This window comes from Bufo bufo, chromosome 2 (genome assembly GCF_905171765.1).
Source record: "Bufo bufo chromosome 2, aBufBuf1.1, whole genome shotgun sequence".
Taxonomy (NCBI): domain Eukaryota; kingdom Metazoa; phylum Chordata; class Amphibia; order Anura; family Bufonidae; genus Bufo; species Bufo bufo.
The window spans coordinates 298,076,012-298,102,781 of NC_053390.1; the positions used below are offsets into that span (position 1 = coordinate 298,076,012).

At 47.4% G+C, this 26,770-nt stretch overlaps 1 protein-coding gene across 2 annotated transcripts in view; it reads right to left on the minus strand.

Annotated features, from left to right (window-relative positions):
• Nucleotides 1–2,792, minus strand: part of LOC120988974 (leukotriene B4 receptor 1-like) — a 97,974-nt gene extending 95,182 nt beyond the window's left edge. The window contains exon 1 of one of the 2 annotated variants that reach the window (XM_040416797.1): nucleotides 2,671–2,792. The gene's annotated coding sequence lies outside the window, so the exon portion shown is untranslated. Of the gene's footprint in view, nucleotides 1–2,664 lie in introns of both variants that reach the window. The other variant, XM_040416796.1, reaches the window with a different exon arrangement.
• Nucleotides 2,793–26,770: the final 23,978 nt, after the last annotated feature.

The following is a 26,770-nucleotide window of genomic DNA, read 5'->3' on the forward strand; positions in this document are numbered from 1 at the left end:
GCGGTCTTATTTAACACCCTCGTAGTGCAAATAAATTGATTCTTTGGACAGCAAAATTGCCTACGAGTTGAACGTTCTTTTTTGCTAGAAATTTTTTTATTTTATCTTTTAGCAAAAACGTTAGTCTTGTAGTGAAAAAATGTGTCTTTTAGCAAATAAATTTGTATTTTACCAAATAAATTTGTCTGTTCCAGTATTACAATCCCCGATTCCTATGGCGAACTACGTTGAGCGGGTAACCCGCACCTGTCGGCAAAGGGTAGACACACGGTGATCCCTTCAGTGCAGTGCGCTTGCAGCCCCACACATGTAATGGCATCACAGAACAGTTAGTGCTGAACGCCACTTCAATCAGATGGGCCAAACTTGTTGGATGGATCAATCATGGCAGCTGGACTATTGCTATACAGGAGGTTTGCCGTTGGTTATTGAAATGAACCACACAAATGTCTCCACTCACTAGACCCAATTCACCATAGCTAATACACTTGCTTAGCAACACAATTAGGCCTCATGCACACGACTGTTTTTGTGGTCCGCATCCGAGCCACATTTTTTGCGGCTCGGGTGCGGACCCATTCACTTCAATGGGGCCGCAAAAGATGCAGACAGCACTCCGTGGGCTGTCTGCATCCGTTGCACCGTTCCGTGGCCCCGCAAAAAAAATATAGCATGTCCTACTCTTAGTTTGCATAGTTATTGCGATCGTTTACGGTTGTAACTACGATGGTATTACCAGACACAAACTGGACCCAAATTCATCTTTCCTAGCTACCACGTTCTGTTATGGAAAATTTTATTCAACGTCACTCTTAGGCCTCATGCACACGACCGTTGTGTGCATCCGCGTCCGTTCCGTCATTTTTCACAGTTTAGCGGAGGTCCCATTCATTTCTATGGAGCTGTGAAAAAAAACTGATAGTCCTCCGTTTTTTCTCTGCGTCCGTGATCCTTGATTCCAGTCCGTCAAAAAAATATAACCTGTCCTATTCTTGTCAGTGGAAAACAGAGGACGGACCCATTCAAGTCAATGGATCCTTCAAAAATACTGATGCACAACTGGTATGTCATCCGTGTCCGCGTCCGTGTCCGTTTTTTTCTACAAGACATTGGTGCAATAAAATTACACTTTTCATTAACCTTCCTTTTTTTTCCCCTGTCAGACAAAAAAAAAGGAAGACTCAAGGAAACACAACTGAAGCAAAATCGGACACGGACCACTGAAGCCAAATCACTGACAGTGAAAAAACACGTGTGCATGAGGCCTTACAGCCACAACAAAGTTTAAACAAATTCTACGTCACTGTGCAGTTTAACAAAATTTTAGCCTATGTGGTTCCCTCCATAAGATCCGGGGTCCTGCCATACTATGAACTTAATGGCATTTACTTTTCTTTCAACATGTTTTAGGATTAAAACTAATCCTAATATGGCGGCTGGATTATTGCCATAAGGGAGGAGTGTCGTTGGTTATTGGAATGAACCACACAAATCACTCTACCTGCTCGACCCAAATTCATTGTAGCTAATACGTTTGTTTAGTCGGTGTTTGGCCAGTGTTTTGTATCAGTATTTGAACATAATTTTTAAGCCAAAAGCAGGAATGGGTCCACCACACATATGATAAGCAAATAGAATTCCATTACATTTTATCTCTGTTTTGGACCCACTCCTGTTTTTGGCTTACAATTTTCGATCCAATACTGATGCAAAACACTGACAAAATACTGACCACCAGAAAGAGACTTTATGGATGCTCAAAATACAGGATTGCTTTTTTTTGTTTTATGTACTTCTGACGGATCAGAAGAACGGAAACATAAACAGTGATGTTAACACAGCCTTACTGCCACTGCTGCCACCCTCCCCACTCTGTCATGGTGCCATTACTGATACTTCTGCTGCCAAGGGGCCACTACTTGAATCTTGGGGCACTATACGGTTAAGTCCATGGCGATAAATTAGACCTTACACTTTTATTAGCCTGTAATACTGACGCACAGTAATTCCACAGTTAACAGAAAGGATTAGCTATGAATTTTAGTTCCCTGCACAGTGGTGTAGACGATGATAAATTACAACTGCCTGTAATACTGATGGCTCAGTACCTACAGAACACTAGAACATAATGCACATGGTGATACCCTCTCCTTGCGCTCTCCCTGCACTGTCCCTGCAGTTTAAGTTCCAAGTCTTCACAATGACATTGGGCCAACAAATATGATCAGGCAGAGTGGCTTGGGTATACCCGATTTATCATGATTCGTGACAAATTAATTCGGAACAAATCAAATTTCTTGAAGAACTTTGGTGAATTGTCTGAATCAAATTTTTCAAAACTTCGTTCATCTCTACTAGAAACCGTACAGAACAAAATGCATTCCTTTCTGCTTTATACTGTACACTTCATGCATCGTTTGACCACTCTGCACATGTAGTTTTTAGATTAAACCACTCTAGTATATGTTGCTGAAGAGTAGCAGACAGACTTGAAATCCATATAATAGTTGTAATATATTACATAAAATTGTGAAAAATGGGGAAATAAAAGAAGAGTACTGCTTGCTTAACAACACATTACAAAACAAGCCACTTAATGAAATAACTGTCAGTAATTCACCTATAGGAACTGAAAGTACTGCACAATATTACATGAATACTCACTTTTACCTCAATATGACCACTGTGTGTTGCAGTGTCAGAAGGTATCCTAGTAGATTACAAACAAGCGCTGCTTCCCCATGTCTGCCTGTCATATCTTGCAATCAGTCCATAACACATTGCTTCTACCCAACCCATCCTGTTTTACCGTAACACATAAAACCCTAGTGATTAATGCTGGAGCGCCTAAAATGTTCCAGTATCTCTGCAAACAATCATGAGTCATAAGTGTTACTCTCTAATGCACTGCAAATCTTTCTGATACATTTTGTTCAAATATTATTTCGCAACCTTAAACACTAGGACATCTAGTAACTGCATTTTTTTGTTAACTATTTACCTTTCTAATCACCTCTACAGTTCTCAGTAGATGTGTATTCTGATTTAGGCATCCAGCACTCTCTCCTGACCAGTACATTTCCTATAAAGAGATTTTAATTTTCAGATACATACACTATTTGTATTAGGAAACACCTTTTTATCATTGAATTCAGGTGTTTCATTCAGTCCCATTGCCACAGGTGTATAAAATCCAGCACGTTTGAGCAAGTAGAATCCAGGGCACACTTATATGGATGTGCTGTATTGCATTTCTTTTTCTTTCTTTTTCAAATAATAAATATGATTCGTAAATGTGAAATATATTCGCTAACTCCAGTTGATAAAATATAATGGATCCAGTTTAAATGACAGACCATGTTTCGGTCAGCGTGACCTTTACCAAGTCACATCTGGTATAGAGGCATGTATAGGTGGCTCCAGTAGGAGCTCCTATACATGGTTACGTATATGTGGTTGAAGAACCCTGTTGGTGGCACCTTATTTATTCTTTTATGGTGTGGACTCTGGAAACATGTTCTTCAGTAGAGTGATGAATCACGCTTCTCTATCTGGCAGTCTGATGGACAGTTTGGCAAATGCCAGGAGAACTTTACCTGGCTGACTGCATTATGCCAACTGAAAAGTTTGGTGGGGGAGGGAAAATGCTATGGGATTGTTTGTTTGGGGCCTGGCCTAGGTCCTGGGGCATAAAGCAAACCAGTGTTGGGTGAGTTTGATGTTGAAAAACTTGACCGGCACACGCAGAGCCCTGACCTCAACCCCATAAAACACCTTTAGAATGTACTAGAAAGGATTGCGAGCAAGACCTTCTCAGCCAACGTCAGTTTGTGACCTCACAAGTGTTTTTCTGAGTGAATGGGAAAATATTCCCACAGATACACATTATTTTTTAGAAAACCTACTGTTTTAGCTGTAAAGAGGAGGGGAGGGGGCAATTCTTATTAATGCCTATGGATTTAGATTGGGATATCATAAAAGCTCCTTTATGTGTACTGTGAAGATGTCCCAATACTTTGTATGTTGTATATAGTAGGATCTTTTTTTACAAAAAGGTACTTGCACATTTCACATCTATGATTTATTCAACATCAAGGTCATTGCTGATAGAGACAATTTGAGTTTAATTGAAAATCATAAACTAAATAATAATGTGAAATGCCAATCAGCCAATTCTAAGGCAACACAATACTGTTGTATAATGGAAGAAGCATAGGTGAAGAGACTTGTCTCTTCAGAAAGCATTAGTTCAGTTCTGGACAATGGTTCATAACAAAATGATGCATTCAATCTAGTAATATTTTTATTCATTTTGCATCAAAGTTATATTTACTATACTTATACATTTAAAATTCTTAAAGTATAACTGTCGTATTTTTTTTTTTTGGAGTATTGGATTGTGGTGATTAATATCTTCTTGGTGGCCCTATTTCAACTTTTCACTGTGTATTCAATTACCCCTTAATTCCACAGTTTTGTTCCCTGTACTGCCTACTTTTACCTGTGCTTAAAATAGGGTTGCTAGGCATGGTCCGTCTATCTGTTGATAGACGGAGCACGCAGCGTGCAGGCTCACATTACTGACAGCCAGGGACTGTAAGTAAATGATTAAAGCCAGGTCCTCCCCAGCAGCTGATAACAGTGCCTGGGCTGTGTGCACTTCTCCCTGTCCCTGCGCTTGGCAGACGCTCCCTCACTCAGCAGAGCTGGAGAATGCAGAGTTGGAGCAGCGCAGACCAGGGAAGGGAGATCTGCCATCTGCTCAGTGTATAAATGAAAGCAACATGTGGTAAGAGGACCCCTTTGTGCTGCAGGAGATTAACCCTTTAGGGGGAGGGCTCTGGTTACTGACACTTTTGGAGACTATTGTTACTGGCTAGTGAGGGCAGGCGGGATTAGCCTTAGGGTCAGGGCAGTGGCGGCCATCTTAACTGAATAGTGAAATTGCAGTTTTATGCAGACTGGTTGCTAAGGGCTGAATCTTATTAAATATGGGGTAAGTCAGTCCAATAGTAACTGATTCTGGAATATCATGTTATAAGTAACTACATATATGAAAATTTAAATTAGGGTCTAAGTGTGACAGTTATCCTTTAAGCCCACATTTTTATTTAGTTTTTGAGACCCCCTGCTCCAACAAAGTGTCCTCCCACAAATTAGTGCCTACACTTATTTGTGTCCACTAGGTGAATAAACCTCTATTTCTGAAGCCTAGGTCTACAAAATAAAGTTAAAGAGTAACTAAACTTTTGACAAAAATTTTAATAAGATGTCCCCAATGCCCTAATAAAACTTTTTCTAATATTCTTTATTAATGGATTTTTTATTTTTATTAGACTTTTCCCCACCTAAAGTGCCCCATCATTCCCTGTGCGCATAAAACTGACAATACGGAGTACACACTTTATGAATTATGAAGCAGCAGTGCGTACGGGCAGGAGCACATATTGCTGCTCCTGCCTGTGCCCTGCAGAGGTTTACTAACTCCTGGCATAACACAGGAGCTGTACCCATGTACTATGCCAGGATTAGCTGAGCGGAGAAGGCTTCTGCCCGCTCCGCTAAGCTATGAGACCTGCATGTCAGTTCTTAGCTTCATGGAGCAGGCAGAAGCAGGAGTGGTATTGTTGTAATTTTACTGAATCGGGAACGCTGTAAAAACAAAACCCATAAAACCTCATTCACATGTCTGTGTCCATGCTCAGATCCATGAGCAGGTGGTCAGTGATGCATCCGTAAAGCTGTCCGTGAAGGATCCATGTGTCGGTTTTTTGCTGTCCGCGTTGCATCCGTGTTTCACTGACACTGAACAGCTGAAAAATAATTTTCATAGCATCTCTTCTTAATGATCTGTGAAATACATAGCATTCGTGTTGCATCCGTGGTTTTCACTGACCCATAGACTATAATGGACGTGATGGATCCGTGAACACGGACAAAATAGAGCATGCATCTGTGCTACAAACACTGACCCACGCTTCGTGCTAAAACACTGATGTCTGAATACACATATTAAAATGAATGCAGGCGTGTGCTGTCCGTAGAGAACACGTACAGCACACGTCCGTGAAACACTGAAGTGTAAGGCCTCATGCACACGACAGTATTTTTTCACGGTCCGCAAAACGGGGTTCCGTTGGTCCGTGATCGTTTTTTCATCCGTGGGTCTTCCTTGATTTTTGGAGGATCCACGGACATGAAAAAAAGGTCATTTTGGTGTCCGCCTGGCCGTGCGGAGCCAAACGGATCCGTCCTGACTTACAATGCAAGTCAATGTGGACGGATCCGTTTGACGTTGACACAATATGGTGCAATTGCAAACGGATCCGTCCCCCATTGACTTTCAATGTAAAGTCAGGAGTTAATATACCATAGGTTAATATACCATCTCTTACTGATGAAGGGATAAACTCCCGAAACGCGTTTAAGAGGATCATTGGATCATTGGATTATCCGCCACTCTCTACAGAGCAGGAGAAACATTGCGAGCAAGCCTAACAAGATTCCGCGATCACGTGACCACCTACGTCACTCTTCAGACGCGCGAACCACGCCCCCCGGCGTCCTAGGCAACACGAGGCTACGCCGCTGACTCTGGAGAGCAGGATCGGATCACTACAGCCGACTATCAGGAACCATTACCAGAGGACCAGAAGGATACAAGCCACAAGCGTCAAGAAGGGTAAGTGATCTCTGTAGCCAGAGACCGTGCGGGACGCCGCACTCAGGCACAGAACACCTCTGCCTTCGTACAGTATGATATATGGATTCCAACCAATAACAACTATTACCCACATGTAATACTTGTATAGACGCACCATCCTCTGTTGCGCAGTACTCTGCATAAATTGCTACTTACCTGATACCCCATATACTGGTCCTACAAAGGGGCAATACAGGATAACATCCTCATTACAAGATCTTTGATAATAATCGATTTTATCCACCACACAGTGGTCACTTTATAAAAGACTGCAAGACAGCTCTATCATCCATATTTTTATGAAAGACTTTTATTATTATTCTCAGTTTTATTTTATATATTTTTCCACATTTTTATGAAGGACTATTTTTTCCAAGTTTTTACCCCTCTTCCATTGTTTTCCCACGTATATTATCATCTATCCTAAACAAGACATTGTGCACACTATATATATATATATATATATACCCTATATATATATTTTCTATTTTTGAAGGATTTTAAACAAGACCCATATCCGGGTTTTTTCACCACAACCCTATATACACGCTCAATTTTTCGTAGGACCTTCCTACAGGACATCTATCACCTTTTCACCTACTGGTGATCACTCTATACAGCCCCTACCTTCACCTACATATATTTTTACCCTTTTATCTACTATAACAGATCATAAATAAATTACCGTTTGTACCCAAAATAAGAGTGTGCCTGCTTATCTCTTATTACTTAATATACCATAGGATCGGAGTTTTCTCCAATCCGATGGTATATTTTAGCTTGAAGCGTCCTCATCACCATGGGAACGCCTCTATGTTAGAATATACCATCGGATTTGAGTTAGATCGTGAAACTCATATCCGACAGTATATTCTAACACAGAGGCGTTCCCATAGTGATGGGGACGCTTCAAATTAGAATATCCTACGAACTGTGTACATGACTGCCCCCTGCTGCCTGGCAGCACCCGATCTTTTACAGGGGGCTGTGATCCGCACAATTAACCCCTCAGGTGCCGCACCTAAAGGGTTAATTGTGCGTATCATAGCCCCCTGTAAGAGATCAGGTGCTGCCAGGCAGGAGGGGGCAGACCCCCTCCCTCCCCAATATTATATTCATTGGTGGCCAGTGCGGCCTCCCCTCTCCCCCCCCCAGTTAAAATTACGTTCCGAATCCCCCATCATTGGTGGCCAGTGCGGCCTCACATCTCCCCCCCCAGTTAAAATCACGTTCCAAATCCCCCATCATTGGTGGCCAGTGCGGCCTCACATCTCCCCCCCTAGTTAAAATCACGTTCCCCCATCATTGGTGGCAGTGGAGAGTTCCGATCGGAGTCCCAGTTTAATCGCTGGGGCTCCGATCGGTAACCATGGCAACCAGGACGCTACTGCAGTCCTGGTTGCCATGGTTACTTAGCAATTTTTAGAAGCATTATACTTACCTGCGAGCTGCGATGTCTGTGACCGGCCGGGCGCTCCTCCTACTAGTAAGTAAAAGGTCTGTGCGGCGCATGGCCACCAATGATGGGGGATTCGGAACATGATTTTAACTGGGGGGGGGGGAGAGGTGAGGCCGCACTGGCCACCAATGATGGGGGATTCGGAACGTGATTTTAACTAGGGGGGGGAGATGTGAGGCCGCACTGGCCACCAATGATAGGGGATTCGGAACGCGATTTTAACTGAGGGGGGGGGGTAGATGTGAGGCCGCACTGGCCACCAAAACTCATATCTGAAAAAGCTTTTATGCAGACAGATCTGTGATCCGTCTGTGTGAAAGTTGCCAATGGCCACGGATCACGGACGCGGATGCCAATCTTGTGTGCATCCGTGTTTTTTCACGGACCCATTGACTTGAATGGGTCCGTGAAGCGTTGTCCGTCAAAAAAATAGGACAGGTCATATTTTTTGGACGGACAGGAAACACGGATCACGGCCGCGGATGAACAACGTTGCATTTTCCGAGTTTTCAACGGACCCATGGGTCCGCAGAAAATCACGGAAAACGGAACAACGGCCACGGATGCACACAACGGTCGTGTGTATGAGGCCTAAATGAGGCTTTACACTGTGGCAGAGTTGTGTTTTTTTTTTATAATTCCATCCCATTTGGAATTTTTTTTCCTGCTTCCCACTACATTGTATGCAATCATAAATAGTGCCATTAGAAAATACAAGCCCTCAAAAATCAAGCCCTCATACAGCTATGGTAATGGAAAAATAAAAAAAGCTATGGCTTTGAGAATACTGGGAGTAAAAAACAAAGACAAATAAATGGAAAATTGCCCAGTCTTGAAGGGGTTAAAGACACCACTCCTGTATGGAGACGCATTGGCAATGCTCCATGGGAAATTAATCTGCAAAAAGGTAACTCCCAAGAAAGAGAATCCTCTCACCAGCGCCACCTATCTGATGTTTCAAGATCCAATTGTTCTCTTTAAGAGAATGGTCTGTATATATTCCCTTGTCAAATTTCTAGGCTTGTTGAAGAGTTGGATCTTGACTCATAGGGAGCCACTTCTAATAGGTGGCATTGGTGAGATGGTTCTCTTTCTTGGCAGTACCTCAAAACAATGTGAAATACCAGTAGTTGCAAATCAGCTGTGGCTGCAATGCAAATGAAAACAAACACAAATACTGTGATCATGGTTCATAAAAGGGAAGCAAAATAATACTGTAAATATAATGAACTGTAGCTAGGAGTTTAATATATGTAGTCTGTAAGAAGGTACAAGGAATCATTGTGGATGATAGGTACGTGTCACCGAGGTTCCTGGCCTCGGTGGAGTAAGAGACGGTTTTTATGTGTCAGCAGCAGTTGCTGTTTGACACCTTAATACTTAGTATGGCTGTATAGCTGATCCGGGATGGCTCTTACTGGGAGTAGTCAAAGTGCTGGGTGGATGACTACTCCCCATGTTCCAGGCTGGGTTTTGCCAGGCCTAAAAAACAGCCAGCACTGCCAGGTAAGGAGGATTACCTTAGTCTGACAGTGGAGCTCAGGAGGTGTGTGTGCTGGGATCTGAGGCTTGTCCCGTACTGGAGGGCTGAGACCCGTCTGTAAGGGAAACGGGCCCCCTAAAAAGCCTGCTATGGACTGCTGGAGGCAAAACTGCCAACAAGGTGATTTTTGCTATGTGGACTTTCCATTGTATGAGAACTAATACCAAGACTGCAAAGTGATGTTTTGTTTTTGCTTTATCTGTGAATAAACACAGAAGTTTGATTTAAGAACTGGTAATTTGCCTCTGCACTGTGTCCGCACATCCTGTCTACCAGAGCGAATCACCACAAGTCTTATAAATAGGCATGATTAATAGAGCCACTGATAAAGTCTTAGACAAGAAAAAGACAAAAAAACACAGCGCCTCATGTGTGGTACCGCCTTATAAATAATATAGTATTATGGTGCGTATTTCGCTTACTGGATGATGTATATGCCTTAGCTGATATCTATCCCACCAGCATCAGGGAATGCTGTGCTGCTGCCTGGGCCTCTTCCTGTCTCGATAGTTCCAGGAAAGTTTGTATGCAGAAAATCATAAAAGTGCGAGGCCACTTTCCGGCGCTGCTGGCATATAGATCAATCCTCGAGATTAGTAAAATTATTTTATTGAGTTCAAGTCAACGCGTTTCAAGGGCGAAGCGCCCCCTTCGTCAGGACAATTTACAGAATACCTTCTGTAAATTGTCCTGACGAAGGGGTCGCTTCGCCCTTGAAACGCGTCGACTTGAACTCAATAAAATAATCTTACTAATCTCGAGGATTGATCTATTTGCCAGCAGCGCTGGAAAGTGCCCTCGCACTTTTATGATTTTCTGCACTGATAAAGTCTTGTGAGAAAGCAAGATCTTGTATAATCTTGTGGGACTTTGGTAACGCTTCTGTGAGGCACTGAAAATGCACCTGACTAGGGTTGAAGAGTGCTGAGAATGTTCTATGGTGTCCTGGAGATGACTTTACAGTCAGGTTGCCTCAATGACAGACGTAAGGATCAAATATTTCAAAGTTATTAAAGGGGTTTTCTGAGTGTTTTATGCTGATGACATTCTCAAGATAGGTGATCAGTACTGATCAATGGGGGCTGACTCCCGACACCACCACTGATCAGATGCTTGAAGAGGCTGGAGCTCAGCAGCCTCCTCGCAGGTTACCCTAGGCCAGTGATGTCAAATTCGTCACATGGCCAAGTCTCAGATCAGACCCATTCAAGTGAATGGTGCAAAGCTGCAATACCAAACACAGCTGCTATCCAATGGGTGGTGCTGTGCTTGGTAAGCTCCAGCCTCCTCAAACAGCTGTTTGGCGGTGGTGCAGGGACTCAGACCCCCACAATCAGTATAAAACACTGAGAAAACCCCTTTAACTGTGTCTCAGACTACCGCAGCATACTACTCATAGGGTAAACTGAGAAGCTGGCTAGCTAATTAGAAAGCAGAGAGGACAAGGAATTGAATCAATAACTCAAAAGTGGGGCACTAGATACAGTTATCATGCATTCACCAACTTATGATACATTTTTTGAAAACTGAAAGGTCAATTTAAAGGGGTTGTGTCTTCTCAGACAATGGGGGCATATCACTAGTCTATGCCCCCATTGTCTGATAGGTGCGGGTCTCACCTCTGGGACCTGCTCCTATCTGGTAAACTGAGCCGGTAAAGTCCCGGGGGCTGCCCTCCATTCATTTCTATGAGGCCATCGAAAATAGCCGAGCACTGGCTTCGCTTTTTCCGTCTGCCCCATAGAAATGAATGGAAAGGATGGCCGTGCATCGCAGTGTGCTCCGATTCATGACTATGGGGATTCCGAAAAAATAGCTGAGCACGCTGCTCGGCCATTTTCGGCGGGCCAATAAGATAGCTTGGTGGTGGCCAGACCTGGCACCACCGGAAACCACTCTGCCTCCCTTGTGTTAGGCTGTGTTTTAGAGATAGGTGGGTGTCCAAGAGGGCAGTGCCGTCTTTAACACGGGGCAAAAGGGGCAGCTTCCCCGGGCCCAGTTGCTCCTGGGGGGCCCAAGGCAGCTCCGTGTCCTGACTCCCGATCCTATCCTTCACTATGCGAGCGGCATGGCCCATAGGGCCCCCAAGAAGAGAAGGAGTGCTTCAGCGCTGCACACCTACCGCGCTCCCACAGTGAGTCACTTACAGAGGTGGAGGCAGAGCGTGTGTGTGTGCAGCCGGACAGGGAGTGCCAGGGGTGCTGTGTTGTGGCGGTGGATCGTGCAGGCAGTGGGACTCGGTAAGGAATGTCGGTAATCACTCACCTCCTCACACCCCTGAAAGGCAGATGTTATGGTAGACCCTACAGAGCTACAGGACCTGACCATTTGGTAGTATAAAGGACCTTTGATGATGTCATGATCACGTGTGTAGGAGGAGTCAGCACTGCACTTGGTCAGAAGAACTGTCTGTATAAACTGCTGCAGAGCAGTGTATGTAATGTGTATGGTGATGCTGTGTATGAATGTGTGTGTAGCAGAGCTCTATGTGTAATGTGTACAGCAGAGCTGTGTGTGGGTAATGTATGCAGGCTGCAGAAAAGCTGTATATATAACGTGTACAGTGGAGCTGTGTGTGAATGTTCATGCAGCAGGGCTATATGTGTAATGTGTACAACAGCGCTGAGTGTGGGAAATGTGCATGCAGCAGACCTGTATATGTAATGTGTACAACAGGGCTGTATATGTAATGTTACAGCACGGCTGTGTGTGAATGTGCATGCAGCAGAGCTATATGTGTAATGTGTAGAGCAGAGCTGTGTGTGAATGTGCATGCAGCAGAGCTATATGTGTAATGTGTGGAGCAGAGCTGTGTGTGAATGTGCATGCAGCAGAGCTATATGTGTAATGTGTAGAGCAGAGCTGTGTGTGAATGTGCATGCAGCAGAGCTATATGTGTAATGTTACAGCACGGCTGTGTGTGAATGTGCGTGCAGCAGAGCTAGATATGTAATGTGTATGGTGAAGCTGTGTGTGGGTAAGGTGCATGCAGCAGAGCTATACTGCCTATGTAATAAGTACAGCGAGGCTGTGTGTGTAGGTGCATTCAGCAGAGCTATACTGCATATGTAATGAGTACAGTGAGGCTGTGTGTGTGTGTAGGTGCATTCAGCAGAACTATACTGCATATGTAATGAGTACAGCGAGGCTGTGTGTGTGTAGGTGCATTCAGCAGAGCTATACTGCATATGTAATGAGTACAGTGAGGCTGTGTGTGGGTAAGGTGCATGCAGCAGAGCTTTACTGCATATGTAATGAGTACAGCGAGGCTGTGTGTGGGTAAGGTGCATGCAGCAGAGCTATACTGCTTATGTAATGAGTACAGCGAGGCTGTGTGTGTGTAGGTGCATTCAGCAGAACTATACTGCATATGTAATGAGTACAGCGAGGCTGTGTGTGTGTAGGTGCATTCAGCAGAGCTATACTGCATATGTAATGAGTACAGTGAGGCTGTGTGTGTGTGTAGGTGCATTCAGCAGAACTATACTGTATTATATTTACTCTTAAAAAGAGTAAAAAAAGAAAAAATATATTTTAAAAAATATATAAAAATGCAATTCACCCCCTTTCCTAAAACTTTAAATAAAAATACATAAACAAATATAAAAATGAACATTAAGGGTTTTGCCAGATGCGAAAACACCTGTACTGTTAAAATATTAAAATATTTATCCCATATAAACGGCAAGATGGAAGAAAACTGTTAAAATTGCTGATTCTACAATTTTTGGTCTCTTCACTTCCCACCAAAAAATTTAACAAAAAGTGATCAAAAAACCATACTCACCCCAAAATGGTATCAATGAAAAGTACAGGTCACCCGCAAAAAATTAGCCCTCACACAGCTCCACAGATATCATACATCCCGACTGATAGTGGCTCCTGTTACTCTCCTGTATGCTGTGTACTACCCTCGACATGTACCAGGATGAGCAGCACCTTTATATCCTGGATAATCGTGCGACACATAGGCCACAACTACACTGCAACATTTGTCGCGCAACATTTTGTTGCACGACAATGTTTATAATGATAGTCAATGGTGATAGTCTACTCTAAGAGGCGTGTGGATTATTTTTGTGTGTGTGTTGTGGTGGAGGGCGTGATTGCATGCTGGAGTTTGGGAAGGCGGGATCCAGGGGGCCCAAATAAATTCTTGCCCAGGGTCCAATCAATATTAAAGACGGCCCTGAATGGGGGCATATCGCTAGGATGTTTGAGATGGGAATACCCCTTCAACCTTGAAGACCATTTTGTTAGATAAAGAATTATTAGACTATTTTCACACGTGACAGATTTGTTGCAGAAAATTTCTGTGACTCTAAATCCGTTCCATTCATTTGAATGGGGCTTGCCAGTGGCGTGCCTAGGGGAGGGGGGGCGGGCGGTCCGCTCCCGGGTGCCAGCTCTCAAGGGGGTGCCAGATCACTGCCATAGGCTTCACGCCTAGTAGGCCTGAGGCCTATGCGGTAGTGAAATCCCGGTGCAGGGGTGCGTGATGACGTCATCGCGCACGCCTGTGGCGGGACACAGCACAGTGAAGTGTGCGCGCCTGCCTTCGCGCGCCTAGACATAGGTGAGTATTTTTTTTTCTTTTTTTCTTTTATTTTATGTGCCAACTTTGGGGGACATGGAGGGGACACACAGGAGGACATGTACATCGGGGGACATGTACATCAGGGACAAACACAGGAGTACATGTACATTGGGGGACACACAGAAGGACACTACTTCGGGTGGAAATTGCAGTATGGGGCCAAATTACTATGTGGGGAAAACATATTATAGTGGGATACTGTCTAGGGGCAAATTATTATGGGAGGGATTACTATGTGGGGGCAAATTATTATGGCAGGGATTACTATGTGGGGGCAAATTATTATGGGAGGGATTACTAAGTGGGGGCAAATTACTATATGGGGTAATGTGGGGGAAACTACTGTGTGGGGGAAATTACTGTGGGGGAAACTACTGTGTGGGGATAACTACTGTATGAGGGCAATGTGGGAGGGACTAATGTATGGGGGCAGTGTATGGAAAATTACTGTGTGGGGCAAATTACTATATGGGGTAATGTGTGGGAAACTGCAGTGTGGGGGAAATTACAGTGGGGGGACAGTGTGGGGGAAATTACTGTATGGGACAGTGTGGGGGAAACTACTGTGTGGGGGCAAATTACTATACGGGGCAGTGTGGGGTAAATTACTGTATGGGGGCAGTGTGGGGGAAACTACTGTATGGGGCAGTGTGGGGGAAATTACTGTGTGGGGGCAGTGTGGGGGAAATTACTGTGTGGGGGGGCAGTATGGGGGAAACTACAGTATGGGGGCAGTGTGGGGAAAACTACTGTATGGGGCAGTGTGGGGGAAATTACTGTGTGGGGGCAGTGTGGGGGAAATTACTGTGTGGGGGCAGTGTGGGGGAAATTACTGTGTGGAGGCAGTGTGGGAGAAATAACTGTGTGGGGGCAGTGTGGGGGAAATTACTGTATGGGGCAGTGTGGGGGAAATAACTGTGTGGGGGCAGTGTGGGGGAAATTACTGTATGGGGCAGTGTGGGGGAAATTACTGTGTGGGTGCAGTGTCGGGGAAATTACTGTGTGGGGCAAATTACTATATAGGGGCAGTGTGGGGGGAATTACTGCATGGGGGCAGTGTGGGAGAAACTACTGTATGGGGGCAGTGTGGATGAAATTATTGTATGGGGGCAGTGTGAGGAAAACTACTGTATCGGGGCAGTGTGGGGGAAATTACTGTGTGGGGGCAGTGTGGGGAAAATTACTGTGTGGGGGAAACTACTGTATGGGGGCAGTGTGGGGCAAATTACTATACGGGGGCAGTGTGGGGGAAATTTCTGTATGGGGCAGTGTGGGGGAAACTACTGTATGGGGGCAGTGTGGGGGCAAATTACTGTGTGGGAGCAGTGTGGGGGAAATTACTGTGTGGGGGAAATTACTGTATGGGGCAGTGTAGGGGAAATTACTGTGTGGGGGCAGTGTAGGGGAAATTACTGTGTGGGGGCAGTGTGGGGGAAATTACTGTGGGGGGCAGTGTGGGGGAAACTACTGTGTGGGGCAAATTACTATATGGGGCAGTGTGGAGGAAATTACTGTGGGGGGACAGTGTGGGGGAAAATACTGTATGGGGCAGTGTGGGGAAATTACTGTGTGGTGCAAATTACTATATGGGGCAGTGTGGAGGAAATTACTGTGGGTGACAGTGTGGGGGAAATTACTGTGTGGGGGCAGTGTGTGGGAAATTACTATGTGGGGGAAATTACTGTGGGGGGCAGTGTGGGGGAAACTACTGTGTCGGGGCAGTGTGGGGGAAATTACTAGGTGGGGGAAATTACTAGGTGGGGAAATTACTGTATGGGGCAATGCGGGGGAAACTACTGTGTGGGGGCAGTGTTGGGGAAATTACTGTGGGGGGCAGTGTTGGGAAAATTACTGTATGGGGCAGTGTGGGGAAAATTACTGTGTGGGGAAAATTACTATATGGGGGCAGTGTGGGTAAAATTACTGTGTGGAGGGGCAAATTATTTTGGGGGGATTACTATGGGGGGCAGTGTGGCGGAAATTACTATATGGGGGAAGTGCGGGGGGAATTGCTATTGGGGAGGCACTGTAGGGGCAATTCTATTATTTCTGGGGACACTATACAGGGATTATTACCTGGATCACAATATAGGGTATTATTATTACTGGGGGCACTCTAGGGGACATAATAACTGCCATGGACACTATAGGGACATTTGTGGTAATTTATCAAACTGGTGTAAAATAGAACTAGCTTAGTTGCCCATAGCAGCCAATCAGATTCCACCTTTCATTTTTGACAGCTCTTTTGGAAATCCAGTTCTACTTTACACCAATTTGATAAATGACCCCAATTATGTCTACTGGGGTCACTATTTTTTCAGCAGTATAGTACCTGGGGCATTGGGGGCACAACGGGCACAGTATTGGGGGTGGCAGCAGGATGACATTGTCAGACACCAGGATGGGGAGGTTGATGGAAAAACTGAGAAATCTAACGTGTTTGTGTTACAAACTGCTGAAAGAATTTGTCATGGCGGTCTAACGGAGTAGAAGAGGAAAGAGAAGGTCTACATGACAGGAGATGTCCCTGGATATAAGAGGTATGTGGTCAAGTATTGGGTTGGGGGGGGGGGGTCGCCAGAGAAAGGACCCACCCCGGGTGACAAACACCTTAGGCACGCCACTGGGGCTTGCTGAACAGAAATCCATGTGCTTCATGCCAAAACAACCCCATTCAGATAAATGGAAATTTTCTACAACTAAATCTGTCATGTGTGAAGGCCCCCTTAGGAGGTTTTCAAGGGGTTGCCCCACAAAAAATATTCTACATTTTTCAAGCCAGCACTTGGATCTGAATACTTTTGTATTTGCATGTAATTCAAAAATTTGTATAGCCACTGAGTTATTCACTGAAATATATCCATATAGCACTACCTGCTGTTTGCCCCTTTTCTAAACTTGCTGTCCAGCTCACTGGAGATCATACATGCTCAGTTCCATCCTTCTACTGCCACCAGCTGCAGCAGAAAGGACACTACCCCTGAGAAAGTGCAGGCCAGCTTGGAATAAATCTAGCAGAGAAATTGCTGCAATGAATGGACAGATCTCTGGATCCATGTGAGTAACAAGGATGGCTCTAAGTTTCTTAGAAAGAGACTGTCATGTACAATATGATATCTGATTTCCATTTTTTACTTTACTCATGGGATAAACTCTTTAAGGGGAATAAATCAAGCCCTGCTCTCCAGAATTCCGACTTCATAAAAACTACAAAAAAGGGATTTGCTAACTTTTTGGGCTAATTTGAGCAAAAATGTTGAGACATTTCAAATTTTTACATCACTCACTCCGGTTTTGAAAAATGGATGTGAAAGCGGGAGTGGTAAGCCTGTCAAGCAGATATAAGCCACAGTTATCAACTGTGACTTTTTAAAAAGTAGCAAAATTTTTTGCAATCTCATACCAGTAAAGGAGTGGTATAGAAAGAGAGTAATAGCTCAAGACATAAGGGTTAGACTTAGGCCTCTTTCACACTTGCGTTGTCCGGATCCGGCGTGTACTCCACTTGCCGGAATTACACGCCGGATCCGGAAAAACGCAAGTGTACTGAAAGCATTTGAAGACGGAACCGTCTTCCAAATGCGTTCAGTGTTACTATGGCACCCAGGACGCTATTAAAGTCCTGGTTGCCATAGTAGTAGCGGGGAGCGGGGGAGCAGTGTACTTACAGTCTGTGCGGCTCCCGGGGCGCTCCAGAATGACGTCAGAGCGCCCCATGCGCATGGATGACGTGATCCATGTGATCACATGATCCATGCGCTTGGGGCGCCCTGATGTCACTCTGGAGCGCCCGGGGAGCCGCACGGACGGTAAGTACACTGCTCCCCCGCTCCCCGCTACACTTTACCATGGCTGCCAGGACTTTAGCGTCCCGGCAGCCATGGTAACCACTCTGAAAAAGCTAAATGTCGGCTCCGGCAATGCGCCGAAACGACGTTTAGCTTAAGGCCGGATCCGGATCAATGCCTTTCAATGGGCATTAATTCCGGATCCGGCCTTGCGGCAAGTGTTCCGGATTTTTGGCCGGAGCAAAAAGCGCAGCATGCTGCGGTATTTTCTCCGGCCAAAAAACGTTCCGTTCCGGAACTGAAGACATCCTGATGCATCCTGAACGGATTTCTCTCCATTCAGAATGCATTAGGATAATCCTGATCAGGATTCTTCCGGCATAGAGCCCCGACGACGGAACTCTATGCCGGAAGACAAGAACGCAAGTGTGAAAGAGCCCTTAACCTTTTAAGAACATGTAGCGTATATGTAGGATGCAAGTTCTCTCTTTAAAGATGGCGCCCACTCAGGAGTGATGCAGACGAGCTTGATGACAGATGAGCAAGAGGCGCACAGAGGCAAACCTCTGCATTCGGATGGATCATCTAATTAGAACAATGGTGCGAAGTGTGTGATCTATTCTGTACTGGAATTGAAATTGGATGTCACATCCCAAGCCTAGGGTGGCAAACTGTGTCTACACAAGACATTAGAAGGCATTTGCATGACATTGGGCTAAGAGCCAGATGTCCAGTTACAGGTGTTCCACTGACCTCATGCTACTGCTTTCAAAGGCAATCATGGTGCATAGCAAGTGTCTTGATAGTCAGAGATTAGTCTAGAGACCATGAGGGCAATGCCATAAAGAGGCCTTCAAAAAGGGAATGTCACACCGATCCTACTCCCAGGGTTATGGTGTGGGGTGGCATAATGTATGGTAGCTGGACCACTCTAGTCTTCATTGCAGGTACACTAACAGCTCAGCACTACATTGATTTGGTGAACCAATAGTATGATAATTTCTTCAAAAAATGCCTATGACATCATTGGCAATTGCAAAGGGAGCTGCCAGCAGTGGATCTTGTGATGATTTGCATGCCCAAGTGCATTCATCATGGCAATCCATTCCTTAGACATCAATTAATGCACAAACTCAGGATGCAGGCTTGGCTGTAGTGGTAATATAGCAGCTCAGCTTTCCATTCTTACACTGGAAACACTGGAGCTGGTTGGGCTATACTGAAGGATTAATGCAGCAGCTGAGCTTTTTCTTCTCATAGAGGAATCACAGGAGCTGTCAGGACTGAGCTGTACTGTCTGCACAGAGGCCGGGCACACTTCTGTCTGTAGAGATCTCTCAGTCTCTTCAACTCCTGCCCATGCTGTTGTCTCTAAGATGACTGCTGTTCCTCTTCCTTCCTTAGCCTTTCCCCCTGGTCCCCCTGCTATTGTCTGCAGGAAGGAGCAAGTGCTGATGGGATTTGTAGTCCACTTCACCTCAGAAGAATCAGTGCTAATGCCTGCTGCTGTGAGTCCCTTCTTGTAATTGAGAACCACAGCACCCACTAGACCCACTGCTTTCACCACAGGGATTACATAAAAACTGCAGCGCTGGAATCCCTCTATGAGGAAGCTGTGCAGTGGCTGGGTTTGGGATACCCTGAACACCTATTTACAACATGTGGACTGAGTATATATAAATATAAAATATAACTTTTACTATAATTTCACTTAAAAAGCATTGGTGGTAGCAGTGAGACAAAGACAGAATAACATACATACATATAAACACATATATTTCCACCATCTAAGGCCGCGGTAAGGTAATAGTGGGTGGATCTTACCCCGTCCTGTAGATATACGACCAAGGGATGGTGTGTGGCGTCAATGCTCCAGTGTGGTAACAGGCACTGGTGTCCAATTGCTATGTTGGTATGGCAATCTGGATACTCCTATAAAGCCCTGGTCTAGAGCCCTCCCTATATGGATGGTCGGGGGCTATTCTCATAGACCTGCCTCAACGACACGGAGCACTCGCCCCGACAGGGGCGACCCCATACGGAACCTGTCCCTAAATGGGGCCTATTCCCTGTAAGTCCCTTACTGTATGGCCCTACATGCCATGTTTCGTTCCATTAAAAATGGAGCTCATCAGGGGCTCATTGAAATCAGAAGGTTTCTATAAAAAACACACAGAAGAAGATACACACAAAACGTGGTCACTATAATGTGCTTATTTTGATATACATTTAAACAGCATTATCAGGTATGTAGTCTCAAATTACTATTTCAGTAGAGAGTTTCTCTTTGTAAATACAAAGCGGTTCGGACGGTCAGTGGTACACGTCCCTGCCGGGGTATGGGGAAGTGTCCCCAACGATACCCTCGCCTTACCTCACTGCTAGATGCCGGCAGTGTGGGAACACAGCATATTCCACTGCGTCACCTTTTAAAATCAGCGCCTCCAGCTGTTTCCGCCCTCCTGCTCCACCCTCCTACGGTGGAACGCACGCCGTTCCCATGTGCTCCATTGGTGTCACATGATCGCCCGGGCTGCCGGAAGTTCCATGCAAATGTGTCTGAGCGTCACCCGTCGCCAAGCAACCGGAAGACGCGCAGGCACTGCACGCTGATAAGCCGTCTCAGTTAGTCCGGACAGGAGCGCAGCGGTGGGGGAGGACGTCCATGAAGAGGCTTGGCAGTGCAGGACTAGGTGAGGAAAGGGTTAATGGTGAGTGGGGGCGGGAGCCGAGGTGAGGCGCGAGTTGCTAGGGCGGCGGGGGGCGTGGCCAGAGGCGAGACTGAGGAAGAAGGCGGAAGCAGGAGCAGTGTTGGCCAGGAGACTGAATCGGCAGCATGTCGGCGCCTGTGATGACGGTGGAGGAGATGTTAGAGAGGCTGAGGAGAGAAGCGGAGGTGCGGGGGCCTGGCTGGCTGCAGGAGCAGGTTGGTGCATGCATGGGTTCACCTGCTCCTGTGGCTACCCCTAATGCTCGGGCTGCCCAGCCGCGGCGGAGTATTCCACCGGCGCGCCTAAGCCCTGAAGTCACCCCCCGGGCCCGGCGCCGAGTAGGGAGCCCCCTTGTGGACCCTCGGCGGCGGAGAGCGGCCGCTCAGCCTTCTGCGAGCCGCTCTCGCCGTGGGAGGAATCCCGATAAGCGGCGGGGCCCTGTGAGGAGTGGGACGCCCCTTCCCCCGCTCCCTGCGGCTGTGCAGCTGGATTCGGGACCAGGAACGGTGGACCGGCCCAGTCCCTCCTTCAGCGGGCGGTCCACTCGGCGGTTTGATGAGGTCCGGGTTCCTCGGACTGCGCTGGTGGTGGACGAATACCAGCGCAGGTCCAGAGAAGATTTGAGCAGCGTGGAAGAAGGTCCCCTTGCGGTGGTGGAGGCCGCGGTCTCGTCCCGGTGTCCGGCCAGTGTGGTGCAGAGGGTCGTGCAAGCGGTCCAGGAGGAGCAGCCGTCGACGTCCAGGAGCTATGATGGTGCGGTGTCCGTGCGGCAGGAGTCAGGATCTACGGCAGCGGGAGTCACAGCGCCCGTGGTGCCTGGTGAGATTGCTTGGGGTTCCATGTTAGCGCAGGGTCTCCCGGTTGGTGGGGGGGGGGACCATGGGGGATTTTAGTAAGGGTTTGGGGCAGTTTTTGGGGGGATTGGCAGGATGGTTGTCAGGTATGGGAGCTGGCGGGGGGTCTCCGTTGCCTGGGTGGGGAGTGGTGCCGGGGTCAGGGGCTGGTGTGCAAGGGGTTGCGGCGGGGTTGGGGTCGGTGTCAGTAGAGACGCAGGCTGGTGGAGAAGGGGAGGGGCAGAGGTTAGATGATAGGGCTCGTGGTGAGGTGTATGTGTGCTTTGAGGGGCCGCTGGGGGCTCATTTGAAGCAAGAAGTGAGGGAAAAGATCTGGAAAGGTGAGTACGTGGAGATATTCTCGCTGCTCCCATTAGAAAGGTTTAATTTGGATAGGGGTAAGAAGGACGAGGGAAAAAAGGAGGAGGAGGAGAAGCGGCGGCACCGTTTGATCCCACGTACCTTTGCTAATTGGCTTCAAGCGTTTGCCATATTAGCAAGTGTCATTGGGGAAAGGGCTCCGGAATGTTGTTCGGCGCTTTTTTGCTACCAGGACGCTATTGGGGAGGCGTATAGGGTTTATGGTGGGATGGGTTGGCTCAGGTACGATGAGCAGTTCCGGCAGCGTAAGGCGGTGAGGCCTGATATCCGGTGGGATCATAAGGATATTGGGTTGTGGTTGAGGGTGACGGCGCCTCCTAGGGCTGGGCAGTCCTTTCGGGGGGAGTCCGGGGGATCATCCCCGGGGGCGTTGGCAGCGGCATCGGCAAAAGGGTTGTGTTTCCTTTTCAACGAAGGAAATTGCAGATTTGGGGCCAAGTGCAAATTTAAGCACGAGTGCACGGGGTGTGGGGGAGCCCATGGAGCTAACCGTTGTTTCAAAGGAGGAAGGAATAAGGGGGGTGATGGTTCTGGAAAAGGGACGGACGCCAGTGCGGGTGGAAGAGATGCAGGTGTTCCTAGATAGATACCCGGATCGGGTTGCGGCTGGTTTGTTGGGGGATGGTTTTAGGTTTGGTTTTCAGATTCCATCGGTGGTTACGGCGGGGCCTATGGTTCCTAAGAATCTTAGGTCTGCGCTTGTTCACGCGGAAGTAGTAACCGAGAAATTGAGGAAGGAGGTGGAGTTGGGGCGGATGGCGGGTCCATTCAAGGAGCCGCCGATTGGGGGGTTGAGGGTGTCTCCGCTGGGGGTGGTGCCGAAGAAAGAGCCGAACAAGTTTCGGCTCATTCATCACTTGTCTTACCCGAAAGGTGCGTCGGTCAATGATGGTATAGATCCTGAACTTTGTTCGGTGGTCTACACTTCATTTGATGCGGCTGTAAAATGGGTGAGGCGGTTGGGGCGGGGGGCATTGATGGCTAAGGTTGATGTGGAGGCGGCGTTTCGCTTGCTTCCGGTGCATGTAGAGAGCATGAGATTGTTGGGTTGTTGTTGGGATGGGGAATATTTTGTGGATAGGTGCTTGCCGATGGGCTGCTCTCTTTCGTGTGCGTATTTTGAGACCTTTAGCTCATTTTTGGAATGGGTAGTGGTGGAAGTTTCAGGTTGTTCATCCGTTATCCATTATTTAGACGATTTTTTATGTTTAGGGCCGGCGAATTCTCGGGTTTGTTCTTTGTTGCTGCATACAGTGCAGTCGGTTTTTGCGCGCTTTGGGGTACCGTTGGCGCAGGAGAAGACGTTTGGTCCGGTGACGGAATTGTGTTTTTTGGGGATTGTTATAGATACGGAACTGATGGAGTGTAGGCTTCCGCAGGATAAGTTGGTGGATTTACGTCAGGAGATTGATAGGGCCATTGGGAGGGAGAAGATTAGGTTGCGGGAGTTGCAGTCATTGTTAGGTAAATTGAATTTTGCGTGTCAAATTATGCCTATGGGTAGAATTTTTTGTAGAAGATTGGCCGCGGCTACGGCGGGGGTATCGGCGCCGTATTATTTTATCAGGTTACGTAAAGAGTTAAAAGGGGATTTGAGGGTGTGGGCGGAGTTTTTGGGTCAGTACAATGGTAGGTCTTTGGTGATGGCGGAGTTGTGTGATAGCGTGGATTTTGAGTTATATACAGACGCGTCAGGAGGGGTGGGTTTTGGGGCCTATTGCCAGGGACAATGGTGTGCAGGCGTGTGGCCAGAGTCGTGGGTAAGTCGTGGGTGGGTGAAAAACATGGCCTTGTTAGAACTCTTTCCCATTGTAATGGCGGTGGTGTTGTGGGGCGAGAAATTTGAAAACAGGAAGGTGCGCTTTCATTGTGACAATTTGGGGGTGGTTCAGGCTATCAACAGTTTGTCCGCATCTTCCCCGCCGGTGGTGAGGCTGTTACAGTTTTTGGTATTGCGATGCTTGTCGATTAACGTGTGGTTGGTGGCGGAACATGTGGCTGGAGTGGCTAATTCAGTGGCGGATTCTCTTTCTCGTTTACAGTGGGAGCGGTTCCGGCTTCTTGCGCCAGAAGCGGAGGTGGAGGGTCTGGAGTGTCCGTCGTGGCAGTGGGCGATCCTGGAGGAGAAGTGATGGGTTTGTTGAGGGATTCATTGAGTCCGGGTACTTGGAGGGAGTATGGTAAGGCGTGGACGACCTGGGAGGCGTGGAATGGGTCTTGGGGTGCTGGTGGAGGGGATGGTGATGTGCGGTTATTGATGTTGTTGGGGCAGTTGAAGAGCGAGGGGTGGTCGGTGTCAAAGGTGACTCATCTTATTTCAGGTATAGCGTTTGGTTTTAAATGGCGGGGGTTACCTGATTTGACTAAGAGTTTTTTGGTGCGGCAGGTTTTGAAGGGTTGGCGTAGGGGGGCAGGCAGGGTGCCGGACTGTCGTAGGCCGGTGTCTTTTGAGCTGTTGGTGCAAATAGGTGATAAGCTGAGTGGTGTTTGTAGTTCAGGGTGGGAGCTAGGGCTGTTTAAGGCTGCGTTTGCTTTGGCATTTTTTGGGGCTTTCCGCTTGGGGGAGTTGGTGTGTGATAGTGTTAGGAGAGCGGGGGGCCTTAGGAGTGAGGATATTGAGTTGGTGGGGGATAGGTTGCATGTCCGGATTCGCAGGTCAAAAACGGATCAGGAAGGTAGGGGGCAGCGTTTTACGTTGTTTACAGTGCCGGGGTGTAGTATGTGCCCGGTGAGGTGTGCGGGATCGTATGGCGCGGGTCTGCAGAGGAACGAGGTCCCGTTTTTGAGGCATGAGGACGGTTCCTTTTTGTCTAGGTTCCAGTTTCTGGCGGTCTTTAAAAAATGTTTAAAGGTTTTGGGGGTGCCGGTCAAAGATTATTCTGGGCATTCATTCAGAATTGGGGCGGCGACGGAGGCAGCCAGGTTGGGCACCAGTGAGGAGGTGATTAGGAGGATTGGGCGTTGGGAGTCGGTTCGTTTTAAATCGTATGTGCGGCCTGCATTGTTGTAGAGTAAGGATGTAGGTAGGTGATGTTTATTTTGTTCTTTTGTGTTCACAGGTCGAATGATGGCGGTGTTGGTGTGGATTCTGGGGCACTCCTATGTGTTCTGGGGTGCGATTAGAGCGGATGTGAGGCCGAGTGGGCGGCAGTTGGGTGTGAGTCCGGAGTTGGCTACGGTTAGGTGGTTAGGCGTCAGAGGTATGTTGTGGGGCGGAGTGTTGCGGGAAGTGCATCATTTCGTTCGTTTGGATCGTCCTCCTAATGTGTTGGTTTTGCATGTGGGGGGGAATGATTTAGGAAAGCGTCCGTTTAGGGAATTGGTTCGGGATGTCAAGTTTGACTTACTCAGGATTTGGGCGTTGTTTCCGGGGGTGATCATTGTCTGGTCTGACATTGTGCCGCGGAAGGTGTGGAGAGGTGCGAGGTCAGTGGAGAGCCTTAACAAGGCTAGGATAAAGGTAAACAGAGCGGTGGGCCGTTTTATGGCGAGGAATGGTGGTGTGGTGGTGCGGCATGAGGTATTGGAGAAGGGTGAGGGTGCGTTTTGGAGGGCAGATGGAGTGCACCTGAATGCGGTAGGTACGGATTTGTGGGCTCTGGGGCTCCAGAGTGGAGTGGAGATAGCTTTGCGTATGTGGAGGGACGCGCAGGGTTGAGGTGGTCAAGCTGCGCGTTCTTGGAGGTGGGGGAGGTCCTTGAAGTGGTGGAATATGGTGGTACCTGAGGATGGGAGGGCCCCGCGGGAGGGGCTGGACTCTCATTGAGGAGCTGGTAGGAACTAATTACGCGTCCATCAGTTGCTGCCTCCGAGCTGGGTTCAACGGCAAGTTATTGGGGCTTCTAGGACCTCCCTCGTCATGGGTTAACTCATGTTATATTTATGTTGTATTTATTTAATAAACGGCTGCTGTGGCCGATTAAATCCAAGCAGTGGTGTGGTGTGTTTATTTATGTGGGTTAGGGTAAGGGGTGGGGTTTAGGGATGGGTAGGCTTATAGGACTGAACGAATAGTCAATGCCTTCTTCAAGTTAGTCCGGACAGGAGCGCAGCGGTGGGGGAGGACGTCCATGAAGAGGCTTGGCAGTGCAGGACTAGGTGAGGAAAGGGTTAATGGTGAGTGGGGGCGGGAGCCGAGGTGAGGCGCGAGTTGCTAGGGCGGCGGGGGGCGTGGCCAGAGGCGAGACTGAGGAAGAAGGCGGAAGCAGGAGCAGTGTTGGCCAGGAGACTGAATCGCCCACCCGCCCGACCCTATTGGAAGTGGAAGTTGTGGGGGTTGGTGTTGTTATATGTCGCGGCAGTCGTGGAGGCGGGGGAGGTCCTTGAAGTGGTGGAATATGGTGGTACCTGAGGATGGGAGGGCCCCGCGGGAGGGGCTGGACTCTCATTGAGGAGCTGGTAGGAACTAATTATGCGTCCATCAGTTGCTGCCTCCGAGCTGGGTTCAACGGCTGGGGGCAAGATGGAGACGCAGGTGTTCCAGTGTTTATAAAGTTATTGGGGCTTCTAGGACCTCCCTCGTCATGGGTTAACTCATGTTATATTTATGTTGTATTTATTTAATAAATGGCTGCTGTGGCCGATTAAATCCAAGCAGTGGTGTGGTGTGTTTATTTATGTGGGTTAGGGTAAGGGGTGGGGTTTAGGGATGGGTAGGCTTATAGGACTGAACGAATAGCCAATGCCTTCTTCAAGATGCCGGACGGTAACTTCATATAATACAATCATTTGAAGATGGATTTCTCTGGCAGG